Here is a 26741-nt window from a genome sequence, read left to right as displayed (position 1 = left end):
GGAATTGCACAATCCATAATCAGTAACTACACATCATAGAACACTAAGCAAAAATGACATAGCAACCTTTTAAAACCAATCCTGCCACTTGGTTTATCAATTGCCTAGTAACAAATGCCTCAGCCTAAAGGTTCAACAATATTCCTTCTCCTTTTAGTTCTCATCTTTTTACACATATTTTAATATTATTTCTGTGATTTTTGTTTTTTGTCACCTCAAAACCTAAACAATGGATAACAAATTAAAAATGACAACATTAATTAATAAATGAATGGAAAAACAACTGAACCACAAATGTGACAACACACAAGCCATATATTGAATCTTCAGTTATGATACAGTTAAATTAGAATAGGAAAAAATGATAAAGAATTCTGCCTTTTAAAAAGGAATTTGCATTTATAAGTATAATTAAACACAACTTCATGGATGCAAAGAATAAATATCAATTAAATTGCCATACTACCCAAAGCAATTTACAGATTGTTATTCCTATGAAACTGCCAATGTCACTTTTCACAGAACAAGAACAAAACTATTTTAAAATTCATATGGAACACAAAAAGACTCCAAGTAGCAAAAAGAGCAAAACATAAGGTGTCACATTACCTGACTTCAAACTATACTACAGGGCTACAGTAACCAAAACAGCATGGTACTGGTAGAGATACAGACACATAGACAAATGGAATAGAATAGAGACCCCAGATATAAGGCCACACACCTATAACCACGTGATTATCCAGAAAGCTGAAGAAAACAAGCAATAGGTAAAGGATTTCTTACACAATAAATCTGGCTGGGACATCTGGCTATCCATGTGCAGACAAATGAATCTGGTCCCCTTTATTACACCACATACAAAAATCAACTGAAGATAAATTAAATACCTATATATAAAACCCAAAACTTTTAACCCTTGGAAGACAACCTAGGCAATTCCATCCTAGACAAAGGAGGTGGCAAAATTTCATGATGAACATGCCAAAAGCAATCACAACAAAAGCAAAATTGACAAATGGTATCTAATTAAAGTTAAAAACTTCTGCAGAGCAAAAGAAACTGACAACAGAGTAAACAGACAACCTACAAAATGGAAGAAAATATTTGCTAACTATGCAACTGACAAAGGTCTAATATCCAGCGTTTATAAGGAACTTAAATTTACAAGAAAAAAACAGCTCCATTAACAACTAGGCAAAGGACATGAGGAGACGCTTTTCAAAAGAAGACTTACGTGTGGCCAAAAAGCATATGAAAAAAAACTTAATATCAATGATCATTAGATAAATGCAAATCAAATTCTCAGTGAGATAACATCTCACACCAGTCAGAATAGCTATTACTTACAAGTCAGAAAATATCACATGCTGGCGAGGTTGCAGAGAAAAGAGAACACTTTAACACTGTTGGTGGGATTGTAAATTCGTTGAACCATAGAGGGAAGCAGCGAAGTGATTTCTTAAAGAGCTAAAACCAGAACTAGCATTTGACCAGTAATCCCATTACCGGGTGACTACCCAGAGGCGTATACATCATTCTACCATAAAGACAAATGCACACAAACGTTCACTGCAGCCCTATTCACAACAGCAAAGACAGAGAATCAACCTAAACGCCCATCAGTAACAGGCTGAATAAAGAAAATGTGGTACATATACATCATGGAATACTATGCAGCCATAAAAACTAATGAGATCATGTCCTTTGCAAGAGCATGGATGGAGCTGGAGGCCATTATCCTTAGCAAACTAATGCAGGAACAGAAAACCAAATACTGCATGTTCTCACTTACAAGTGGGATGTAAATGATGAGAACTCATGGACACAGAAAAGAGAACAACAGATACTCGGGACTAATTGAGTGTAGAGTGTGGGAGGAGGGAGAGGAGCAGAAAAAATATTGAGTTCTAGTCTTAGTACTTGGGTGATGAAATAATTTGTATAATAACTCCTGTGGCATGAGTTTGCCTATATAACAAACTCACACATGCACACCTGAACTTAAAATAAAAGTTAAAGGAATAAAGTAAATATTTTTGCCATTAAAAAAATACATAAAATGAAATTTGCATTTATAAGGTAAAATAAACAATACTTCTTGTCTGTTCTTTAGTTTCACAATAAAGGCATGTACTGGGTTCAGCCTGGTTTTCATGAAAAAATGGTATCTATAACAGAGAAAACTCAAATGTATTTACAAGATGTTCATACAAAGATAAGTTATAAATGTTAGCGTTTGTATAATTTTTTCTTTCTCTTTCATCTAGGTTAAAATATAAAAAAAAGTTTTCTTTAGCAATATTCTTCATATCTATATTGAGTTATTTCAACTGTGTCTTATCACATTTTAACTCCAAAGATAAATGTCATATTAACCATTTAAACTTCAGTTTGGGCATTCAAAATAATCTTGCTACGTGTGAGAAATCCTAATTTTAGAGAAGCCTGTTGGGTCCTGCTTCAAAAGTATTAGTATATTTGAAAGTGCAAAAAGATAAGCAGTAAATGTTGGACGTTTTTCAAGACATCTATCTACATAATACTCAAAGATTTAGCTCTTCGAAAATAGCAATTTAGATATAAAATTTATTCTCTATAAACATCAGTTTTGAATTGAAACAACTGTACATATCCATAATATTTTATACTATCAATCTCAACTCAAAGCAAATGAATCATTCCAAATATACACCAAAAATTTTAAGACATTATATTTAATTTAGCAATTCATGGGCACTGTACCAAATACACAGTAAGTGCTTAAGAAATGTTTGCTGGAGATTCAGGTCACCAATTCTTTTGTTTTAAATCTTTTCTTCCGAGAATATATCATTACAAGAACCAGGATAGACTTCAAGAAATAATAGGAGTGATTTACAATTACTTGGAGTATTTATTATTTTATGAATTCCATTATATTTGAAAACCTAAAGTTTTCTTGTAAGAGTATATTTTATGGATAATCTTCACCTGTAGTTATTTTCATTAGAAATTACATTAAGTCATTCTTAGGAAACCAGTTTTTCAAACTATTATTAAGTAAAATATTTAAATGAATTAACTAATCCTACATGTTTTCACAATATCTTTAGATCCCTTTTTATTTTATTTTTTTTCAAATCCACTTAGGACAACCACAAACCCCACTCCAACCCATCAAAAAATGAAAAGTGATTCCTTTTATCATTAGCCTTCATTCGGCATATTCCATGCCTTATCACCACAAGTAAAGAGCAAGTCTTCTAAGGGGTAATATACTAGCATATTGGAAGAAGCATGATATGCAACCCCCCTTTTATTTATAAATCAAGCAGTGCACTAGCCTCAAAACAACTGGAAGTAACCGTCAAATGGGAAATCAAGAATATGCAAGTTCTGCCTCTGCAGAGCTGGGTACAGTATTACTTGCTGGACTAACAAACACTAGTCAAATTGTAATTGAGAAATATTCATGAGATGCTTTATTTGTATGTTTAAAATAATAATCTTTGTGTTTCACTGTGAACATATGCCCTTGTGTGCATTTGTGTGCGTGCACGTGTAGATAGATCACTGTAAGGAAAATTGCCAATTGAAATGCCATTACACTAAACAATAGTTGAAATGCAAGTGGTGTGATCAGGGTTACTCTCACATGAAGGCAGCCCTAAAATAGAGCTTTCATTGCGTTCCATACCAATGCATTTTTAAGTGAGTAATACATTCAGATTAAAAAAATTCTTTATGCATTTGTGGTTATTGTTATTTTTATTAATTTAGCTATTGCACTGCTTATAAAAAATGTAATTTGATTTCACATTGGTTTTGAAAAAGAGATTACAAAAAAACAAAGACACCATTCTTTTATTCGGTACTAGAAGCTCCAATTACTTGTGAGACATTTTGATTTTTAGAATAACTTACTCTGTAATGATTTCAGTTTGTCACAGAGTACAAAATATGTGAAAATGGCCATTATTTCATTTTAAATTATTTCTATATAGCTGATAAACATAAAATATTTTCCTATTACAGAAAACACTAGATATACTGACATTTGATTTTTTCTTTTCAGAGATATCCAACTCCTTAATAGATATCATAGAAGAAGCTATCACAAACACAGCTATTTTACACTTGCCAAAACTGGCACTCACTCTAGGAAATTGTGATCACATGGTGCATTAATTATTTATATAAGCTGACAACCCTGGAAAATAAAGACCAGTGTTCTTCACAGTAAAACTATTTTGCATTGATTTGATTTATAGATAGCACAAGAACAAAGATTAGAAATGAAGGTGATTGATTATGCCCTGAAAAAATTTTTTTCATACAATAGTTATATTTAGACTATAAGCATCCACAGCTGTGCAGTCCAATATAGTACCTCTTGCTGTGTGTAGCTGTTAAAATTAAACTTAAATCAGATTAAAAATTCAATCCCTTAGTTGTATTAGGCACATTTTAAGTGCTCAATTGTCCAGTGTGGCCAAGGACTTAAGTACTGGTCAGCCCAGATTATAGAATATTTCTATTAATACAGAAAGTTCTGTTGGACAATACTAATTTAGATCAGCAGGTCAATAATCTTCAGCTATGCCTGCCCCCAGGACAGTGAAATGATGGCTAGGATATCCAATTCATAGACGGGGGCAAAAAAGTATAAAATTAAATAGTACAGTAAGATATATTCTTGAATAATTTAGGAATGAGTAATATTTTATGGTACTAAATATTGAAACTATTGGCCAGTGAGTATTTGTAAGAGACTGGTAATTTGTTAACTCAAAAAGAAGCAATCAAATCTCCCCTCATTTTAAGTTAGAAATCATACTGTTCCAGATCCTCTGAGAAAACAAAACTGCACAGTTTTATAGTTATAATAGTATCTTAAAATAGAATTATTTCATAAAACATTATATGATCCCAATAAAACCTATGTGATATGCTATATAAATAAATGTACTGTATCTGAGACATAAAAATTATGAAGTGGTAGTATACCAAATAACTATCCACTTGATAATCTTTAGTGTATTGAGTAGGGTCGATAGGAGTTTGGGATACTCACCATGTTCTTCTCATTTATCACCATCATAATCCTTATACAGATAGTATGAAGAATATGATGCATGACAGAAATCATTAATCCTTCAAAAACTTCAAACAGAAAACCGAAGGGTATAGGGCAAATATCCTAACAGACAGCTATGTAACTTCATCACTGCCGTGCGTTATGCAGTATCCGAAATGCATGCATACTGTAAATAAGTACCTGTGATATGGAATCACGCAATGCGAACCACTGTTTTCTGACATAGCCAATTATCCTTTCACTCTTAATCCTTCTCCACTGTCCCTCAGCCCACATTACCTCATCCTTCCTTAAATATATGGTCAGAGCACTAATATATATTGGCTAACACTGTTTATCAATTTCCTCATATTTGTACTTTTGTGCAGACTCTCCCTTGACCTCCAAGTTCTACACAGTGCTGAATACAGTCTTAATGAATGCCACCAATTTATCATATTTTATATTATCATATAATATGTGTTTTACAAAGAAATAATATTTGATGAAGCAAAAGGTTCTGAGAGTTTTAAAAACATAGACAAAATAAGTTAAATCACTAGTAAAAGCTATTAGGCACTGAAACGGAAATAGAATCCTTCAGTGTTCCCTATGCAACATATAATCTTGCTCTCAATCCCTTTCTTCCCTAAAAAATGAAAAAAAAAATAAAAAAGAAATTCATTCCTATTTCTTATGAGTCAGCCATTCTCCACTTTAATTTGTTTTTCCACTCTATTTGAACAGGAATAAACAAATTGGGGCAATGTATGGAAGATCTCATGTTCTAATATTTTTAATTTTATATGATAATTTTCATAATGTGCTGCATAATTATATATAAAACAAACTTACATAGGCATTTTGTGTATTAGGGATTTTTTTTTTTTTTTTGACTAAGTCTTGCGCTATTGCCCAGGCTGGAGTGCAGCGGCACGGTCTTGATTCACTGCAACCTCTGCCTCCTGGGTTGAAGCGATTCTTGTGCCTCAGCCTCCCAAGTAGCTGGGATTACAGGTGCCCACTACATGCCTGGCTAATTTTTGTATTTTTAGTAGAGATGGGGTTTCACCATGTTGGCCAGGCTGGTCTCAAACTCCTGACCTTAAGTGATCCACCCACCTTGGCCTCCCAAAGTGCTGGGATATTTTTACCTTTCCCATATCTATTGTATAATGTTGCTGTATGTGTCAATATATTAACATGTCAACATGTTCAAATATGTTCTTTCCTATAGAGTAAGATTTTAACCAATATTACTTCCAAACTAGTAATTGAGTCTACAGAATAAAACAAGCTAGAAAAAAATTAGGGCTTTTATTCCTGTGTTGTGTGCCACATTAATAAGAAAATACAAAATCAATTTTGTACACATAGTCATTACCAAGTATATGAAAAAATAATTAGTTGATAGCTGATTTTACCATTCTCACAGAAGGAGCCATTTCATGGAGACATTATTTAAATATATTTTTGATTTGATTTTCCAGTTTTAAAAATAAATGCAATTTTTTTCATATACAGAATAAACCAAAAGACTCCATAGAGACCACTCTTTGCAACTGTCTTAATGAACAATATTGATGATTTCAGACAAATCATTCATTCAGGACTTCACATACATTGTAGCAAGACCATTCATTTAAAGCTATTGCAAAATGTATATGATATGGAAATTAAGACAATCATTAATTTCCACTACTAAGAAATGTTCTTATACCCTACCAAAAAATTAAAGTCATGAAATATTGTTATATCCAAATATAATCTACACTGGCAATAAGAAATATAAATTTTTTAAAGATGTCCTAGCATGATAGAGTGGACAGGGAAAATGTGGCACATATACACCATGGAATATTATGCAGCCATCAAAAATGATGAGTTCGTGTCCTTTGTAGGGACATGGATGAACTTGGAAACCATCATTCTCCGCAAACTGACACAAGAACAGAAAATCAAACACCGCATGTTCTCACTCATAGGCGGGTGTTGTGTGTTGAACAATGAGAACACATGGACACAGGGAGGGGAGCATCACACACTGGGGTCTGTTGGGGGGAAACAGGGGAGGGACAGCAGGGGCTGGGGAGGTGGGGAGAGATAACATGGGGAGAAATGCCAGATACAGGTGATGGGGAGGAAGGCAGCAAATCACACTGCCATGTGTGTACCTATGCAACAATCTTGCATGTTCTTCACATCTACCCCCAAACCTAAAATGCAATAAAAAAGAAAAAAGATGTCCTAACATGAGCTATGGAGCTGGAGTGTCTGGTTTTATAATAAATCCCCGATACACCACTCACTACCTGTGTGACTTCATGCAAGTTATTTAAATTATCTGCATCTCTGTGTAAAATGGGGATAACAATTGAATTTACCTCATAGTGTTATTGTGTACACTAAATGAGTTAATATATGTAAAGCACTTAGTTCCTGGAACATTAATGTAACATGTGTTTGTAATTGTTGATATTGTTATTATTAAACTAAAAAAATAAAATAAACAATGGTATTTGTATACCTGCACTCACAAAGACAAGTCTAATCCTGTGGAAAAAACTAACGATTTGAATTCTAGCATTAACTATGCCTTTAGGTAGCTGTGACTTTGGACAAGCCATTCAGTCATTCTGTGCTTCATTCTACTCACTGACAGTGAGTAGCCTTGGGACTCATCTCTAAGATCTTTTCTTGTTCTAGCCATCTGTGATTGAAACAAAGTTTAATCATAAATGCATAATCATTTGCATAATGGATCTCAATTATGAGCAATGCTACAGCTCTAAAAGATCTTACATCACAATTCTACATGCGAAGTCAAAATGTCTTTTCATCAAATGCATATTTCATATAATTTTCAGACTTAAAATTATGTTTATAAGGTTTAAAGAGTGTGTGCTCTGTTTTAGGTGGTTAGTGATTTTATAATTGTTCCCAGCTTGGCAACAAATTTTTTTTTCATGTAATTTAGTTTAAAAAGCTTATTTTAAAAGAGTGTTTTAATGATTATATTCCACTTTCAAGGTATGTTTGGTAATATTTTGGTAATAAAATTGTCTTTCAAAATTGTATAATCCTTCATAATATTTTCAAAGACATATCCCAGTGACATTTATCTTTAGATATTATGACTGGTTTTCAAATGCTTAAACTGCACAATGAATGTTTTTGATAAAACAGGGAACATATTGACTTACTAGATGATTTTAATTAATATTTAAAATTTTAAAGAACAAGTATAAATTAGAGAAAATGGGAGTTATTTTAACTGGATACATGGACTATATCTTGAAACCCTGTAATCCAGCACTGTGTTGAAAATATTAAAGCACACATGTCACAAAATCAAGTGGATTTTGAAATAGTATTATCAACTAAAATATGTGAACTATGTCATCATGATTTTGCCCTGAAAATAATAAAAATTTGACATCTGTAGATTGTATCACTTTAAAATAAAAAAGATAATTAAAACCTGTTACAGCTGACAACAATATTGCAACTTCATAATTTTTCACTAAGTACAGCTACTAATTTTCAAGAACTGTTAAAGAGAGTCAGATTTGACATAAGGACTGCTGCTCCTCTCTCTCTTTTTATTTAGAAGAAAGGTTTTTCAAAACAAAACATTTCCAAATATATTATCTATCCCACCAGTACTTTTTGTGGTCTAATTCTACATTCTTATGGTGTTAAAAAATAAGTATTCACTACTTTAAAAAACATTTGATATAACAACCAAACCAAACCAAATAACAATAACAAAAACTAAAAGCAAAAAAAAACTACGTTCATTATCTTTTGAAATCTATAGAATCTAAACTCTGAGGCCTAGCATTCAAGGTCCTCAGTTAGCTGCTTCTAAGAAATGTTTTTCTCTTTAGCTTATCATCCATGACGTCTCCTCTTCAGCCAAGCTGACATCTACTCTCTAGCCATAACATTTTCCATATCTTCTCTGTTCATTGAAGGTCATGTTCTGCTTCAGAGCAATTCAAAACTATTTCCTCTAAGAAATTTTCAGATTAGCATCACGTGGGGAAAATCTGAATAAGCATAATAAGCATAAGAGTAAGGATAAGGTTAAATGTAAGTGCTTAAGGGATTTGTAGTTAAAGTATGACAACTGAGATGGTGGTAGTCAGAAAGAAAAATAGTCTCACACAAATGAGTTTTTCTTTTAACTTTAAAATGGAAACAAATCTCATCAATATTCAATTAGCACATTCCATTATTCGTCTATTTTTCTTCCACTCCTTAAAGAGTACATAGAATAACATTTTGAACTGAATGAACTGAATGCCTCGTTAAATAAGACATTTTCACCTTGGTTTAATTTGGCTTTACTATCTGAATGTTAATTTTTTGTGATTCCCCTCTACTATCTCAAGTTATCTTAAAACCAAGAGTGGTACAAATATCAAGTCTATAAAATGATGTGTATATATAAAGCTGCAATAAAGAATAAGATTATGTTAAACTGCCAATGATTAAGCTACAGACTGTTTTATTCATGGCAGTTTGTGAATTTAAGCTATTTCTAAATATGGAAATAATGTGATGAGTTATATTCCAACTACCTGCAAGAGACTTGAATAATTTGGGAAGAACTGAGGCACAAGGGGAAACTGGTAGGAGCAGAGGATACAGAAAAGATTGCAGAGAAAACTTGGAAAGAATGAAGGTATTAAAGAGAGAAAAGGAATGATTGAGAGTTAAGGAATGATTTCGAGCATTAGGATGAACTAAGAAAATAAGAAGCACTCATAGAGTCTGAGCAGCAAGTTGGCATGAAAACTTAACTGGGGATAACTGGGGTGACAATGAAGATGCAGAACTTAAAAACTGGATAGAGACTTGGAAGAATTATAGACATTCAAAAAGAACAGGGAGAAATCTGGGGAAACTAATGGAACTGAGAATGACTTCAATGAATGGAAAACTTGACAGAATGAAAGGCAGAAGGAGGGGGTGGGGAGATTTATTGGATCTCGGAGATCCCAGGTACCATAAACAGTGGATTTATGTACCTGGAGAGAATGATGGAAGTGACAGAGGAGTAATGGAGGGAATGAAAGGGAACAATAAAAAGAATGATGTAAAAAGTGGTTTAAATCTTTTCTTCCCTAAAGTTTAAAGTGTCTGAGAAATTTAACATTGATTAGAACTTTTCAGAGATTTCTTCTTTGAGCAATGTCAAGGGGCACATACTTTGCTATCTTCTGCCACGTGGACAAGAGAAACTGAAAATGAATACTTATGACAATTTAAATATGTTACTTTTAAGTGTGTTACATCACTAGAGTATTGTGACAAAGTTGAGGGGGTGCACCAGAGGACACGTTAGTCACTAAGTGGACAAACCTAAATGATTTTTGAATAAATCAAAACCTCCCAAGCAAGACACTGAACATTACTTCTAAATTTGTTTGAATTAAATAGAATACTAAACATTTTTTATTCCTCTAAATGGAGATGTGGGGGGATATCTTATTAGATTAAATCAAATCATACTCCTACCAGTACAATAAAGTCGATACATTTATTCATTAGAATACTCTCTTGTTTGTTTGATGTCTATTTGTAAAGTATATTCTGTGTACCAGGCATCAGAAATGCAAAACTGAGGAAGAACAGTCCCTCTACTTAGGGTACTCACAGACTACACAAGTATCTGTTCTGAAAATAGGCGCTTCTGGAATTTTTCAGTACGCGAATAACTCATGGTCCTAAAAACGTCTTTGCACTATCCATAAGGGCATTTATATCTTCATAGTTGACCATCAGTAAGTTGTCAATTCTTTAGAAACCATCAATCCACTGACACGTGTGGCCATCCAGGCCAATCCAGGTAAATGATGCTTACTACAATTTATGAGATTTTTGTTACTGTTTTGCTTCTCTCCCCACATCATATCCATCAGTATATTGGAATATAGACTTCCTCTTACTCTCATCCAATCTCACTGTTAACATTTTAAGCTGGAAACAAATTTTTTAAGAAAATGAAAGTTTCAAACATGAAAAATCGGCCGGGCGCGGTGGCTCACGCCTGTAATCCCAGCACTTTGGGAGGCCGTGGCGGGTGGATCACGAGGTCAAGAGATAGAGACCATCCTGGTCAACATGGTGAAACTCCGTCTCTACTAAAACTACAAAACATTAGCTGGGCATGGTGGCACGTGCCTGTAATCCCAGCTACTCAGGAGGTTGAGGCAGGAGAATTGCCTGAACCCAGGAGGCGGAGGTTGCGGTGAGCCGAGATCGCGCCATTGCACTCCAGCCTGGGTAACAAGAGTGAAACTCCATCACAAAAAAAAAAAAAAAAAAAAAAAAAAAAAAAAAAAACATGAAAAATCAGAGTTCAGATAAAATTACTACTCCTGAAAATACGCAGAGGAGAGGAGACTTATATGGCATTTAATATATATGAAACTCACTTTGAAATGTCTGAATTAAAACCCACTTTTGTACAGTCCTCATAGTGTTCTGCAATCAGCTGTGGAGTGGAGGATAAAAGCAGGGAGAGGAAGAAAAAGGGTCTTTGCCTCCAGTACATTGTAATCGGTTTAAACTTAAATAAAATAGAGGCACTAAAATGAGACAGCTCCAATAACTCAAATGCTGGACTAGATAGGATGTTCCATGGCAGGACCTCAGACTGCTCTTAGCAGCAAGTCATCCAGGATTCTGAAATGTAGGAACAAAATATTCTATGAATTAAAACTGGAGTGAGGTCTCTGCTATCCTTACTTGTCTGCTACTGAAAGCTTAAATAAAAACACCCTTCCCACCAAATGGGATCATTCCAATTTTATCTGTTAGGTTTATATGGCAGGATCCTCCAAATAGCTGTAATTGCTATAAATCAAAAAAGGTTAAATATTTCTGAACAATTTTAGATTTTGGAAAAGGGAAAGCAAAGAACCATAAAGATTGTGTTTTACGATCTCATGAATCTCTCTTGGATTAAAAAACAAGTAATCCCTGATACTTCTGGAGGTAGGGTATATTGAAAGGTATTTCTTAGCTTTAACAGGGAATAAGCTATTACAATTTTTGAAAAACCAGCCCAGCCTGTGGTATTCTTATACTAATTAAGCCAGACCTGTTAAAACATTTAACACATATTTATATGGAAAATATGACATCTTCCTACCTATTTAAATTATATTTTGAGTTTCATATTATTGATGTTGCAAAAATATGGATTCAAAGTGATAATAATGATACTAATGTAAATCTTCCTCTTTGAGGGATAATTGCTTTTTTTGTAAATGGCTATAAATTTTACTTTTTATTATGAGAAGTGGTAATCCTAGGCCTTATTATTTGTGCTTATGATCTCCCTAGAATTACACAGAAGTGTTTCTCTCCTCCATTCCTCCAGCAAAAATGTCTAGATCAGAACTATCCAATATAACTTTCTGTAATCATAAAAATATTCTATTAAAACATCTGCATGGTCCAATATGGTAGTCGCTTGTGCCTATTAACCACTTGAAATGTGGCTAGTGCAACTGAGTCATTAAATTCTTAATTATAACGTAAATATTCACATGTAGCTAGTAGCTACCATATTCAACAGCAAAGCTCAGAGGTACTTCATATTCTGTATTTAATTTGGAGTATGCATGAATGTACTTAAGGAAAATGAGTTTTGTTACAATACTCCATCCTCTCCCATCCATTCATCCATGCAGTTGATCTGTACTTTTTAAGCACCCTCTGTGTATAAAACACATGTTAAGCTTATGTAGTGAGGGAGATAGTACAAGATTTGTAGAACATAAATATTATACTAAATAGGCTAAGTGACAAAGGACAGAGCAAGCTGATATGGTAGTACCAAAGAATGTGAATACTTTGAGGTAATGGACTTAAGAAGAGCTTCATGGAAGAAGAAGCTCTTTAAATGTTTTTGATAAATAGCTGCAAGGTGTAGAAAGAAAGATAGGGAAGGGAATGAGATTGCAAGATAGAAAAGTCTAAAGTTTAATCTGGAATGTGGGTATAAGGAAGAGGAAATAGTCCAAACCTTTTGAAGTGTGAATGACTGAAGAGGTTTGTGCCAAGAATAGCTAAGGCAAAGTCAGGAGAAAGAATATGTTTTATAAGAAAATGTTGAGACTAAGTAAGATAATGTACTTTAATCTGAGATTGTATAAAAGTTACTTGATTATAAAAAATTTATTTGTAATAAACTTTAATGACAAATGAGCTGGAATTTTAGCCATTAAGCAAACCTTATATATTAATTATAATTTTACTAAAGATAAATACGATCTACGTGGAAATAAGATATGCTTAAAGAGACTTCTAGTAAAGTATGAGCATTTAATCGTCTATTTAAACTTCCATATTCGTTTCTGTATTTAAAGACTAGGACAGCTACAGTAAGTGCAGATAAACACAGACATACATAAATTTTCTCTTAATTTCTATATACAATTATTTGGGCAGTGCCAGATAGCCTAAAATTAATTAATTTTTTTCATGACCCAGGGGACTGCCTTAAATACTTCAGCCACTATTACATTCTGTATTAATTTAAAAGCAAAGATCAAAATACTTTGAGGAAGTAGATATCCTTGTAATGTGATGTAGATAGCTAATCAAACATCATAAATATAGAAACTTAACTGATAGATTTGTCAATGCCCAGATCCATCACACATTCCTTTTGAATATATATTTATTAACATGTATGAAATTTGAATAAAAGTTAATATTATCTACAGAGATGTTTGCTATTTTTGCTTTGCCTCTGTGAATTAATGCTTACTATTTTGACCAGAAAATCTTTCTTCGCAAACAAAGGAAGAATTGAATGTTTTTTATAGTATGAGTAAACAAACTTTAAATACATAATCAGGTATCTAAAACAAATACATAATCAAAAGACTGGGAGAGAGTTAGGGTTATATCTCTGCCTTTAATACAGACCAGTCCAATAAATGGATTGAAGTTATTTTTCTAGCTGATCCTTCATCCCTGGATCCACAGAGCTAACAGATAAGGGTGTTATTTCTTGGAAAGCAATTATGAATTCCATAAATTGTATTAAAATGAGTATTTTTCCATTAATATTTATAATAATATGTTTTTAATTGAAAAGTTGTAACCCTTTATATTTAATATTTTATGAACCAGTCAGATGCACTTCATGACTTAGGGGCTATGCCTATGTTGGTATGTTTTTCTCCTAGAATAATTTATGAGGAACAAGAAGTTGTGAACTCTTGTGAACCTGTGAATACACAGTTTGCTAACACGTGGATTCTAAAATTCTGGAATTTCTAGTTCTAATAAAATATCTCTATGAATTTGGCCACACAATAGAATGCTGGTGGGTGAATTAAAATACTATTTCTCCAATATTTCTTTCTCTCTTACACACACACACACAAAACAAAACAAAACAAAAAAGCATCTTCACTGGTTGATTCAAGCTTATTGATATTGTCAATTCCAGTTGCTGTCTACCTTAGTTATTGATTCTTCCTGTTGACCTTCATTTCTATTTTATTGTTTTAGAGGCAGGGTTTTCACTGTATTACCCAGGTTGAAGTGCAGTGGCATGATCATAGCTCACTACAGCCTTCAACTCCTGGGCTTGACCGATCTTCCTGCCTCAGCATCCCAAGTAGCTAGGACTATAGGCACACACAAGCAGACCTGGCTAATTTTTTATTTTTTATAGAGATGAGGACTTTCTATGTTGCCCAGGCTGGTCTCCAACTCCTATTTTCAAGCCATACTCCTGTTTTGGCCTCCCAAAACGCTGGAATTATGGGCTTTCAGCCACCGTGTCCAACCCCTGTTCACTTTTATATCAATATGGTTTATGGAGATATTTCTGTTAAAAGATAACATACTTGAATTGTGTTCAATTCAGAGTTTTGTTTAACTGCATCTCTCTGATCCTTAGAATACATACGTGTATAAGATCACATCTTTGGTGTTATTTATAGTGGAAAACTTCATCATTATTCAGATTTTGCAGAAGCTATAAGTAAAATGTCTGTTTTCTGCTATCGTGTACATTTTGCTATGTGATGGCATAGATACAGTAAATAAGGGAAAACCACAAGGAGGATGGACACTAGCCCCTGCCAATGGGAAGAAAGTTTCTGAAGTTTTGCTGTTGTTGTTGTTGTTGTTGTTATTGTTTCTCCTGCACTGAATAAGTGAGGTCAGGTATCAAATTCCAGTTTGCCTGTTATCCCTCCACCAGCATAGGTTTAAGCTTAAACTCAAATTGTAACTTGCATATGCAAAATTAATTTGCATAGAAAAATTGAGTTTTTCAGTGAGACTAAAATGTCCATAACCTGGATGTCTTATTAGTTGAAAAGTGGTAGGAAAACTCCCACAAATGAAGTAACTGTAATTTACACTCCTTGTTAATTATCATCTTGAGAAAAGTTTCTTTTGTAGTTTCAGATTTCTGTGGACTACGATTTTTAAACAGGTATACTGTGAAGAATATGAGAAATCTACACTTAAAGAATTTAAGATATCTAAGAGAATTGTCACAACCGTGAAAGATGAGAACCATGAAATGTCCATTGTCCCTCTTTTAAAGAAACAACATTTTCTAGTGGAAATCAAACTCTTGTTTTTAGGACACACAAGAAATTCCTTCACTTTCATTTTCCTTATTCTAGTAAGTTTTATTTTTGGCATACCTCAAGGCAGAAAAAAAATATGAGTATTTCTTGCCAATTTTCAAAAATTAACAAATCCTACAAATATTCATTATAAATAGATCAAAACATTCAGCCACATGCTATTATAAAGGCAGTCAGTTGAAATCAAGTTTGGCTTGCAAACTTTCTTCTCCCCTACCTACTTTAACAGTCCTGCTGATCTCCCCACTTTATAGTCCCTGATTTGCATAAAATATACTAAATCATTCAAGAAAAAAGTCCTAAGCACTTCATTGATCCAATATTACCTTCATATTAACAAATATTGTTTTCTCTTTACTTGAGGTAGGTAAACATTGTTTATTTTACCCTATATCGTTTTTGTCTTATTTACTTTTTATTTTGCGACAGCATCTCGCTCTGTCACCCAGGATAGAGTGCAGTAGTGCCATCATGGCTCACTGAAGCCTCTAACATATTCCCACCTCAGCTTTCCCTGTAGCTAGAATTACAGTTGCATGTGTCACCGCGCCCAGCTAATTTTTTAAAAACAGTTTTTTGAAGAGACAGTGTCTCACTATGTTCCACGGCTTGTCTGGAACTCCTAGGCTCAAGCAAGCCTCCTGATTTAGCCTCCCAAAGTGTGAGGATTACAGGTGTGAACCACTGTGCCCAGTCTAATCACTTATTTTAGTGTGAAACTACTCTAAATACATGAAACTGCTAAACATTATTGTGGCAAATATATTGTTTCTATCCTAACATTAGAAACTAGGAATATTAGAAATTCCTTCTTGATATGTTACTACAAATGCTGACTTTAAAAATATATACAAAAACACGTATGTATAATATATATGAAATATGCAATATCTAGATGAAAAGGGTCTAGTGCTTAGTTTAAAGAAAGCCAGAAGATTGGATAAGGAAATGTCTTTTAGGGAGAAACAGAATTCTCGGTCTCAAACATGTATGATTTTTGTGTATTTCTTTAGGGAGGCTAAAATGTTTCAAAACAGCTACTATATTTAAATATGTTGTAATAAGCAATTTTTAAATAGATCACCTGCATAGAATTAGAAGTGGTTGTAGAAAGAAACTTAAAACTGATCATTATCCTTTATAGTCACAAAAAAAGTCCTTCTTAGAATAAACTTTTGTGCATTCGTTGTTTGGTACATTCATTGTTCTTTAATATATCACAAAAGGAAAATGCAACTTCTAGGAGTCTTTTTTGTCACTTCAGTTAAATGGAAATGAGTATTTTTCATGATCATTTTACTATAGGTTATATTTACTAGTTTTCAAAATTCTCTGCTTTTATCATGTTGAAAAATGAAAGAACATTATTCATGGATTTTTCCCTAAAACTGAGTAAAATTCCTCTGGAAAATTATTCTTTCTGAATAGGATCAAGTAATATGTCTTTTGTCTTTTATAATGACATTTTATAGTATGCCTATTATTATTATATGAACCATTTTTAAACTCTCATACTTGAGTTACATAAATATCTGATGGTTCAAAACTAAAATGTTTACAAATATACAATTTAACAATGAATAATTACACTTTGAACTATACACTCTATGACCTGATAAAGTGATCAGTTTTAAAACACAATACCATTTCTGTCATAAAAGCAAAGAAATCACAACTTTTTTTTTTTTTTTTTAGATGGAGTCGCACTCTGTTGCCCAGGCTGGAGTGCGGTGGCATCATCTGGGTTCACCACAACCTCCGCCTCCTGTGTTCAAGCAATTGTCTTGCCTCAGCCTCCCAAGTAGCTGGGACTACAGGTGTGCACCACCATGCCCGGCTAATTTTTGTATTTTTAGTAGAGACGGGGTTTCACTATGTTGGCCAGGCTGGTCTTGAACTCCTGACATCATGATCTGCCTGCCTCAGTCTCCCAAAATGCTGGGATTACAGGCGTGAGCCACCACGCCCGGCCAAAATCCACAACTTTTATACATGTTGAGTAGTCATTTGTAAATAATGAAGTAACATTCATTTAAAGTAACATTTAGTTTAAAATAGTATTTACTCAGAAATACCAGTTTCCTCAGAAAAACCAATTAATACATTACTAAAGACTCTATAAACAATAAGTTAAAATTTTAATTTAATTATGTTTTTTACAGTCTTTCTTACTTCCTCTTTGGTTAATTAAAAATGAACAGACCACTTGAAATATAAAATTGCCACTTCATATTTTGTGGCATTAATGTATATAAATAATATTCTCACTGACCACAAAAATTCCCATTAAAATGGCATATTTTAATGATATAATGTCCTTTTAATTAACTTGATGATTTTTCAAAATGACTAATTGTGCTAAGATTTGAAAATACATACCTTTGGTAAAAAGAAAGAATGTATCATGTTAACATTGCTTAAGCTGTTCAGAAAGAATATTCTTTATTTGCAGACTACTGTTTCCAGCAAGGCCACCGATACAAGAAGCGTAAAACTTCCACAGTTTAGCTAACAGTGGGGATTATTGCTATCCATATGTGATTGAAAAAGTGGGGATTATTGCTATCCATATGTGACTGAAAAAAGGTGGGAAAATTCATAGTTTTCTACTCAGGCTATTTGAATTCCTGCTGCCAAGATCATATACACACTAGCAAACTCCTGCAAGTCCTAATCCTATTTTAAATACATATAAAGGAAATACAGATTCATGTTTCTGCAAATTACTGTGGTGACAAATATGGTGATACACTAAGCAGCTGGAGTCATCTTAATACAATTTCCAAAGAATGTAATCAGTTATTAAAATAAAAGTAGCTACCATTTATTAAGTTCTTATTACGTGTGAAGAACTGTGTTAAGTGAATTTAATATAGCAGTCTTACGATATATGTACTGTTATAGTCACCTCCATTTACATATGAAGCAATTGAGACTCTAAAAGTTTCAATAACTTGCCCAAGGTCACAGGCCTATTAAGGTATACAGCTAAAATTTGAAAGATTTATATGAGTCAAAAGCTTAAGCTCTAGCTACTACACAGACTTTATATAATACAAAATATGTTTATTTTTCACTTGCGCTAAAACAAAACATAGTAACATTTTGGAATCAGAATCTAAATTGTAATTATCAAGGACATCACCCAATAAAGAGCTCTTCTGTTTGAAATGTAAGTTTAGAAAATAAAATGGAAAAGATAACTGATGGCAAATGGTTTTGTTAATTTATCTTTTTCTTAGGAATCAAATTTTGCAAAAATTCTGATAACGGGATAAAGAATTATATGGAAGCTTTATTCTGTGTGTTTCTAGAATCCATATTAAATTGCAAACACAATAAATCTGCAGAAACAAAAAATGCTACAATTTAATCCAAATGCCTATCTTATTAGAAAAATGCCTGTTCATTCAATAAGTCATTGAATAGGAAAATAGATTTACTTGATGCTACATTTCATCGAAATTGATGTTGGATAATTGGGCCATTTGTACTGAGGCATTTAATAGAACTGTGTTTCATTTTTCAAGAACTCATATTAACATTAAATCAGAAGCCTCAACTTTATAAACTGACTTTCATTTGATCTTAGCCAAAAAGCTGAGAAGTGATCAAATCTCACTTTCTCCAGAAGTATGCATTATTCATAAAGACTTCTCCAACACTAATTTTTAGTTAAGCCTATGTAATTGTCTGGACAAATCTGAATATGTGAGGAGAAATTCAGAAGATATCTCCACTAACAATTATGATTTTCTCTCTTTCAGTACATCTGGGCCGTGACCTCTGTTTATTGGCTGAAATAGACCAAATTGCTAATATTTAACCAACTTTTACCTGAAAAATATAAATTTCATGTAGTCTGACTTAATATATTCCATGTATATATTTAGTCAGACTTTCCACTAATATGCAATTCTCCATACAAATCACTACATCACTAAGAAAAGATTTATTCCAAATATCTGGGGAAAATACAAAACTAAGGGTACAGGAAAGCTTATTTCATGCAGGTGGGCATTAATAAGTATATTGAAATGGTCAAAATGTGTAGGCCTTCTTAATAATGGAACTTTGATATGGGGGGAGGACTAGGATGTTTAAATATGCAAAGATAAATTTCTTATTTGAGAGCTGTTAAAAGCACAGCAGACAAGATAAGGTGTGGTGGTGAGATGCAGGAAATGGGATCAAAAAAGATGTATTTTAGTCAACAGAATTAATTGATCTAAATTATGTGCAGCATACCATACTAGCATAGATAACTGTAACCATAAAGAAATGATAAAGGGCACACAAATAAAAGCTGGGAGAGTCCTTCTCTAGTATCGGCATAAAGACAATTGCCCATATTTAATTTCAAAGATTTACGCTGAGGTGAAACACAGATTACCAACAACAACTTAGATAGACATTTCCTCCATCTTTTCTAATGTGTGCATGCAGATGCATGTGTATGATTGTCAGCATTGCTCCTTAAACATATAAAATGCTATTCAGACAGGAAGAGAATCTGCCTCACTTACCGCAAGGTCAGTTTTCTGACTTATTTCAGTGAAGCATTATCTCTCGAGACCAATTCTTCAAGAAAGTACATTGTTAATGCATCAGTGTGCTTTCAAATCAATCAGGATTTTATTGTTTCACTTAAATAAAGTTATTTAATATATTTTGGGCTTTCAGACTCTTGTTTCTCCTAAACATCTTTCACATATACTGCCATCTAAATGTGACTGTGAGTCTTATGTAACACCTGGAGGACTGACAACAAATTCCATCTTTAATACACTCAGAGTTTGACATTTGGAGTCCATGATGAATTCATTTACACAATAAAGAATCTTTCCGGAAAACAAATCATTGGTAATTAATATTGCATTCATATCATATAAAATTTCAGCTTTAATGTGAAAATATTTCTAGTTTTAAAATATGTAATTTATGTGTATGAATTTACTTTGTATATAATGTTTTAAAGTGTTTATATCACCCCAAAAATGTTACTTCGAGGAATGAAAGAAAAGTTTACTTTATTCTGTAAAATTATGCCTGGCTATTTCCTTCTCCTTGAGTATCAACAAATGTACTCCACTACTTCCAAGCAAATGGTTTTCAATCAGTTTATGTTGAAGAAATCTCCATTATTCAGGCACAATATGCAGCTGATGTTACCTTTTGTTCTCTTTATGACTCAAGACCCTCTTGTTTTGTTGACTAACAAAGGCCAAAAATGAATACTGCTCTCTAAACGCTTTATGCTTTCTTTAAATTCTTCTGAGTTGAATAAATAACTGCCCTTCTTATTAGAATCATTTTACCTGAAGCCTAGATGGGATAATAAACTCTTTTTTTTTTTTTTTTTTTTTTTTGAGACAGGGTCTTGGTCTGTTGCCCAGGCTGGAGTGCAGTGGCATGATCATGGTTCACTGCAGCCTCCACCTCCCAGGCTCAAGTAATCCTCCCACCCCGGCCTCCAGAGTACCTGGGTCTACACGCACATGCCACCACACTCAGCAAAGTTTTTGTGGTTTTGGTAGAGATGGGGTTTCATCATGTTGCCCAGGCTGGTCTGGAAATCCTGGGCTCAAGTTCTCTGCCCCACTTCACCTCCCATAGTGCTGGAATTATAGGCCCAGGGTGCCTAGGAATAAACCTTTTTTAAAAAAACAACAACAACAAAAAACCAGCATTTCTATGTTTTCAGTAAAAATGAATAACTTCTGAATTTAAATCAAATATTCCTAATATTAAATGGAAGCCATCAAGTACCTTAACATGAATGATCAACTGAATATATTTATTATAGGTTAGTTTGCTTTTGGTTTTACTTTTTTTCTAAAGTCAATGATAGCAGTAGAAAGGGTCTAAGTTTTCAAAAGAAAGCAATTGCTACCTCAACTGCTAAATGGAAACAACCAAAACTAGCTACATGAACATTAAGTTACACATAGGAAATCATTTTAATTACAGCAAAATAGTCTATTACATATCATCTTTGTTCCAAACTCTAATCAAGAAATATCCATAGTTTTCTGTGTTAACTTTGTGAGACAACATTTAGATATACAGGATATCAAAGCCTTATTTTCCTGGACATATATCTTTTTACTGGGCATCTCCAAAACAAATAAGAGCAAACAAGTGCTAAAATCAGAGTATGGGGCAAACAGTTGCCTTAAAGAGCCAAAGCACATATTCCTAATTGTACATTCTGTTTTTAATTTTAGACAAAGAGATGCTTAAAAACAGAATAAAGGAGATTTTCAAACTGATCATTGTTTTGACATAGATGTCTATTTGTAGAAGAATAGAAGTAGAAAACAGAGTGAATTGCGGTAAAATGGTTAATCTTTCAACAACTTACTTTATGAAGAAAGAGTAGTGAAAATTCAATGGAAGAAGGAAAAAAGAAAGTGGGGTGAAAATGGAAGAGGATGAAAAGTGTTATGTAAAAAGCTTCTCTTTTTGAGACAGAGTCTCACTCTGGCACCCAGGCTGGAGAGCAGTGGTGCCATCTCAGCTCATGCCACCTTTGCCTCCCTGGTCCAAGTGATTCTTCTGTCTCAGCCTCCTGAGTAGCTGGGATTACAGGTGTGGGCTGCCTTGCCTGGCTGATTTTTGTATTTTTAATAGAGACGGGGTTACATCATGTTGGCCAGGCTGGTTTTCAACTCCTGGCCTCAAGCAATCCACCCACCTCGGCCTCCCAAAGTGCTGGGATTAATTACAGGCATGAGCCACTGTGCCTGCCCGCAAAAACCTTAATGAGGTATCAGTTCAATCTCCCTATTATGTGAACCAGGCAACTTTCTCTGACCTTTTAACTCCCCTGACCTGGAATGTTGTAGGCTCTACTAAAGGAGTCAAAATGCTACTAGTGTGGAAGCAATAAAAGATATTTGGAGTTGATTCTGTAAGTGAAAACTTAAATGATCTAGTTTGTAATTCCTTGACTAGTATACATGATAAATGGAAATTTTTATTAGGGAACATATGTCTAATCATTATATTGCCATTTGTCTAAGCAAGAATATATAGGCATATGTATCCACATATGCCTCTCCATAAATACTAATGTTTAATATATGAATAATAGACATATATCCCTGTAAGTGCACTTGCAAAAAGTGTAGAAAATATACAACTTTGTTATGTGGCATCTCATCTGGTTTTATAAGTTATATGTAACACCTAATGTTAAAAACTTATTTATTTACTTATGAACACATATCAGTATTCGCTGTTTATGGTAATTTATGAATATAAATGTTTAACATCTAAAGCCTCACACCTTTCAGTTCTTTTCTGAATAATACGTTTTTATTCAAGTTTTATCACTCATTTGCACAGTCAGAAAAGTTTTTAAAGAGTTATTGCTTTTATTTCACAACCAGGAAACTATTTTGCAGAAATACATAGTAAATTAAGTGAAAGGGCAGAAACCTACTTTATCTTGTGAATCTTTAAACAACCTTATCAAGGTCATGTATATCATGTATCACATTATACCAAAAAAAATTACATGTTTTACTCTTCAGCTAGTAATCATCTCACACTCACTCTTGTGAGCATAGCACAATTCCTCAATAGAGAGGCACTCTTTTACTTAACAGAGCTGTATATGTTTGTGACTAATTAAAGGATAATAGAAATTTTAGCTGTAGATATACTTTTTTAATGTCAGATAAAATGAAGATTGTTGTTTAGGAGGTCATAGATTTGGTTCAAATCTCTGTTTGTCTTTGTGGAATATCCTAAAATTTTAATTTCAAATATGCATGTAGGATTTTTTTCAAATGATTATTCAGGAAAATAGAAAACATGGAGTAGGTAAAAAATAAGCTATCCAAAATCTCTGGAAAAGGGTAGGTTTTCATTAAGTATTAATTGATAATATACGGTAAGGAAAACAGAATAAATGTGACTTAAGTCTTTATTTTTAAAACTATGTTTTAAATATAAGCATTTCATGATTTATTACATAATATCAGAAATTATGTATATATTTGTTAAAGGAAGAAATAATCCATGTCTAAGTAAAATACATTCCTACAAGAAATGAGTTCTTACAACCTCACTGCTATCTGGTGGTAATATATCCTAACAGCAGGAAGACAACCTAAGTCCTACAAAAATAGGTTGTTTTCTGTGAAAAGTAGAACTTTCAAGTAACAAAGTGACACTGAATATGAGCAAGAGAAACATAATTTCTAAGCATTACTAAAAAGAAATTTCTATTTGTCTAGATCTAATTTGAAGCTCACTATGTATCATATGTTTGTAAAAGTGTCTGTGCACTTATATTTTAGAAAAGTGATTCTACTGATTCTTTTTTTTTTTTTTTTTAAGAGGGGGTCTTATTCTGTTGCCCAGGCTGGAGTGCAGTGGCGAAACCTTGCCTCACTGCAACCTCTGCCTCCCAGATTCAAGCTATTCTCCTGCCTCAGCCCCCTGAGTAGCTGGGATTACAGGGTCCACCACCACTCCTGGCTAATTTTTGTATTTTTAGTAGAGATGGGATTTCACCATGTTGGCCTGGCTGGTCTCGAGCTCTTGACCTCGGGTAATCCACCTGCCTCAGCCTCCCAAAGTGCTGGGATTACAGCTGTGAGCCACCGCGTCCGGCCTTTAACACTGTGTTTTAACCCCGGGCGGAGTGCACCATTCCTGGAGGTACTGCAATACCAGGTCAATGCAAGGGGTGGATGGAGCAAGCTCCTATTCAATCCCTCTGCTCCAAATTCCATTTAATATATTGTCCTTGGATAGAGGATTTATCAGATATTAAACTGATAAGAACAGATACTTCACTAGATCTTAGACAAAAGGCCAAGAAGCGATACTGATTCTGGTTTTTTTTTTTTTCAAGTTTTAAAAATATCAAGATAAGAAAAAAACATAAAACCTAGCAACTAGAATGAAAGTCCACTTGGACAAAATTCTACCATGCTTTTTCTTCGTACTTATCAAGCAAATGGATCTGTGTTCATTTATGTTTTTGTTTGCACTGCATTTGCATCATTATGGCATGATAATAGTTATTAAGAAAATATATCCAAGAGAAAATATTTTAACCTTCGACTGACTTTTGATAAATATCTTTGACTCACAATATTCCATTCTGGCTGATAAGCCCTAAGGATATGATTAAAGAATAAGGAACTGCTGGATTTTAGTTGTCTTAAGTAGAAACATAGAGTGAGTTATTTGGACAATAAGGCTAACGTCCACATAAAAATAAAATCAGCAGTTAATTTGGAAGAAAATCAGTTAAAATAATTGATTGATTCAACTAGATGTGCTATGCAGATGGATTGTAAATAAGCTCAATTCTTCCTTTATGGCTCAAACAAATGTTATTTAGTTATTTAATGCTGAGAGACATTTTATCCCTCCAGTATTTATCTCAGTATTATGAATCAGGATTTCTGAACAGAGGCTAGAACTGAAAGCTCTTATTTTAACTTGAGATTGTCCAAGCAAATCCATTAAAAATCAAAACTGTACATGCCTCTAGATCAAATCTGTCAAATATCTAACACAAGTGAAATAAAAATGCAATCATCTTTGATAAGAAAGATTACAAGTCATCTATAATTTTAATTTGCTTAAACTCATTATATAAATCTACAACAAAAATAGAATTATCAAAGGAGAAAATCTGGTTTCAAATTAGACACTTAAAGTGTGTGTGTTCACATTCACTAGGCTGTAGCTGAATTGTTAATGACAGACAATTTTATAGATAGAATATTTCTCCTACAATTAAGCTGTCCAGAATAAAGAAGAAAAACCTTAATATTCAGTTTAACTAATGTACTTTTATGTTTCCTCAAGGAATGGTTCTCTACACTCCTAACACAGTTAATAAAGCTGAGAAATGGATATAATATACAACATTCATCTAAAGAGAATTGAAAAGTCTATGTGCATAGTCATTATTAATATAGTTAAATGATATTTCAAAACATAAAAATAAATTTATTTTTTGTATTCTGGTTAAAAACCTGGACTGTGAAGTGAAAAAGATGTGTGTGTGATCCCCGACATGGCCATTTACTGTCTTTGTATGTTTAGGCAAGTCTCAGTTTCTGTATTTATAACATGGAGATAATTAGACTACTTCCTACTTCACAGGGGCACAGATGTAGACATCTAAGATATAGATAACTAAGGATTACTTTGTACCAGATATATATATATATATATATATATATATATATATATATATATATATAATACAATATGCAAAAAGTAATTGTTTTGGTAAATTTGGCATTGGTATTTTAACCATAATCTTTGGTTCAAAATGAACTTGAATTTTTCAGTTATTGTGAACTTGTAACTTTTAAGAATCAGTTTATCAAGTCAACTATTTCTAGACAAGATAAGAAAATGATATTGACAGTTTTTCTGCCCTTTTAGTCCTTTAACAGTTTCCAACTTTACTTGTTTGTCTTCAGTAGCTTCTGAATCAAGGAATTGTTTTTCATTGAAGTTTTTCACTACATTACTAAAATTTCATTATTTATCTATATAGTAGTTTCAAAATAGTTGTGCAATTAAAAAAACTACACCTAAAATTTTTCTCTGAAAATTAAATTCATTCAAATCATTTCTTAAAATAATTCACTCTAAAAATGTATACTATGCAGTAGGAATACATGGCTCTGGTAGAAAAGAAAATTAAAAAATTAATAGACCAATAAATATGTTAGATAAAATGCTATCTGTTCACAAGGAAAATCTTTTACATTTTGGGAAAAAAAAAAGCTACACAAAATAAATTTCTATTCTAACAAATATAACAAGACTAAAATATAACTGAGGTTTCTGGCTTTTATACTACTTCCTTGCACTTAACCAAAACTTGTTAATTTTCATTTTGAGAAAAGCATGGCCTTTAAATGTGTGTTTGCTGAGGAATAGTCTACAACTCCATTCCATTAATCTATTACAAGTCTAATGTGTTAGACATTTTTAGCAATAGATCAAATACCTTTAAAATGTTTAAAATGGGCCAATATTTATTTTTCTGTAAA

The 26741-nt window shown here is 33.1% G+C and overlaps 1 protein-coding gene and 1 non-coding gene across 3 annotated transcripts in view; both read right to left on the bottom strand.

The window, feature by feature from the left end:
• PCDH11X (protocadherin 11 X-linked) overlaps positions 1-26741 on the bottom strand; it is an 807063-nt gene that overhangs the window by 763789 nt on the left and 16533 nt on the right. The gene's annotated exons all lie outside the window — the stretch shown is intronic.
• LOC116536876 lies at positions 24351-24540 on the bottom strand. The gene has a single exon (XR_004262841.1). It is a non-coding gene; the product is annotated as a U2 spliceosomal RNA (small nuclear RNA).

The sequence above is a fragment of the Sapajus apella genome, unplaced genomic scaffold, assembly GCF_009761245.1.
Source record: "Sapajus apella isolate SASKATOON/1434 unplaced genomic scaffold, GSC_monkey_1.0 scaffold104, whole genome shotgun sequence".
Taxonomy (NCBI): domain Eukaryota; kingdom Metazoa; phylum Chordata; class Mammalia; order Primates; family Cebidae; genus Sapajus; species Sapajus apella.
This window is presented reverse-complemented; position numbering and strand designations above follow the sequence as displayed.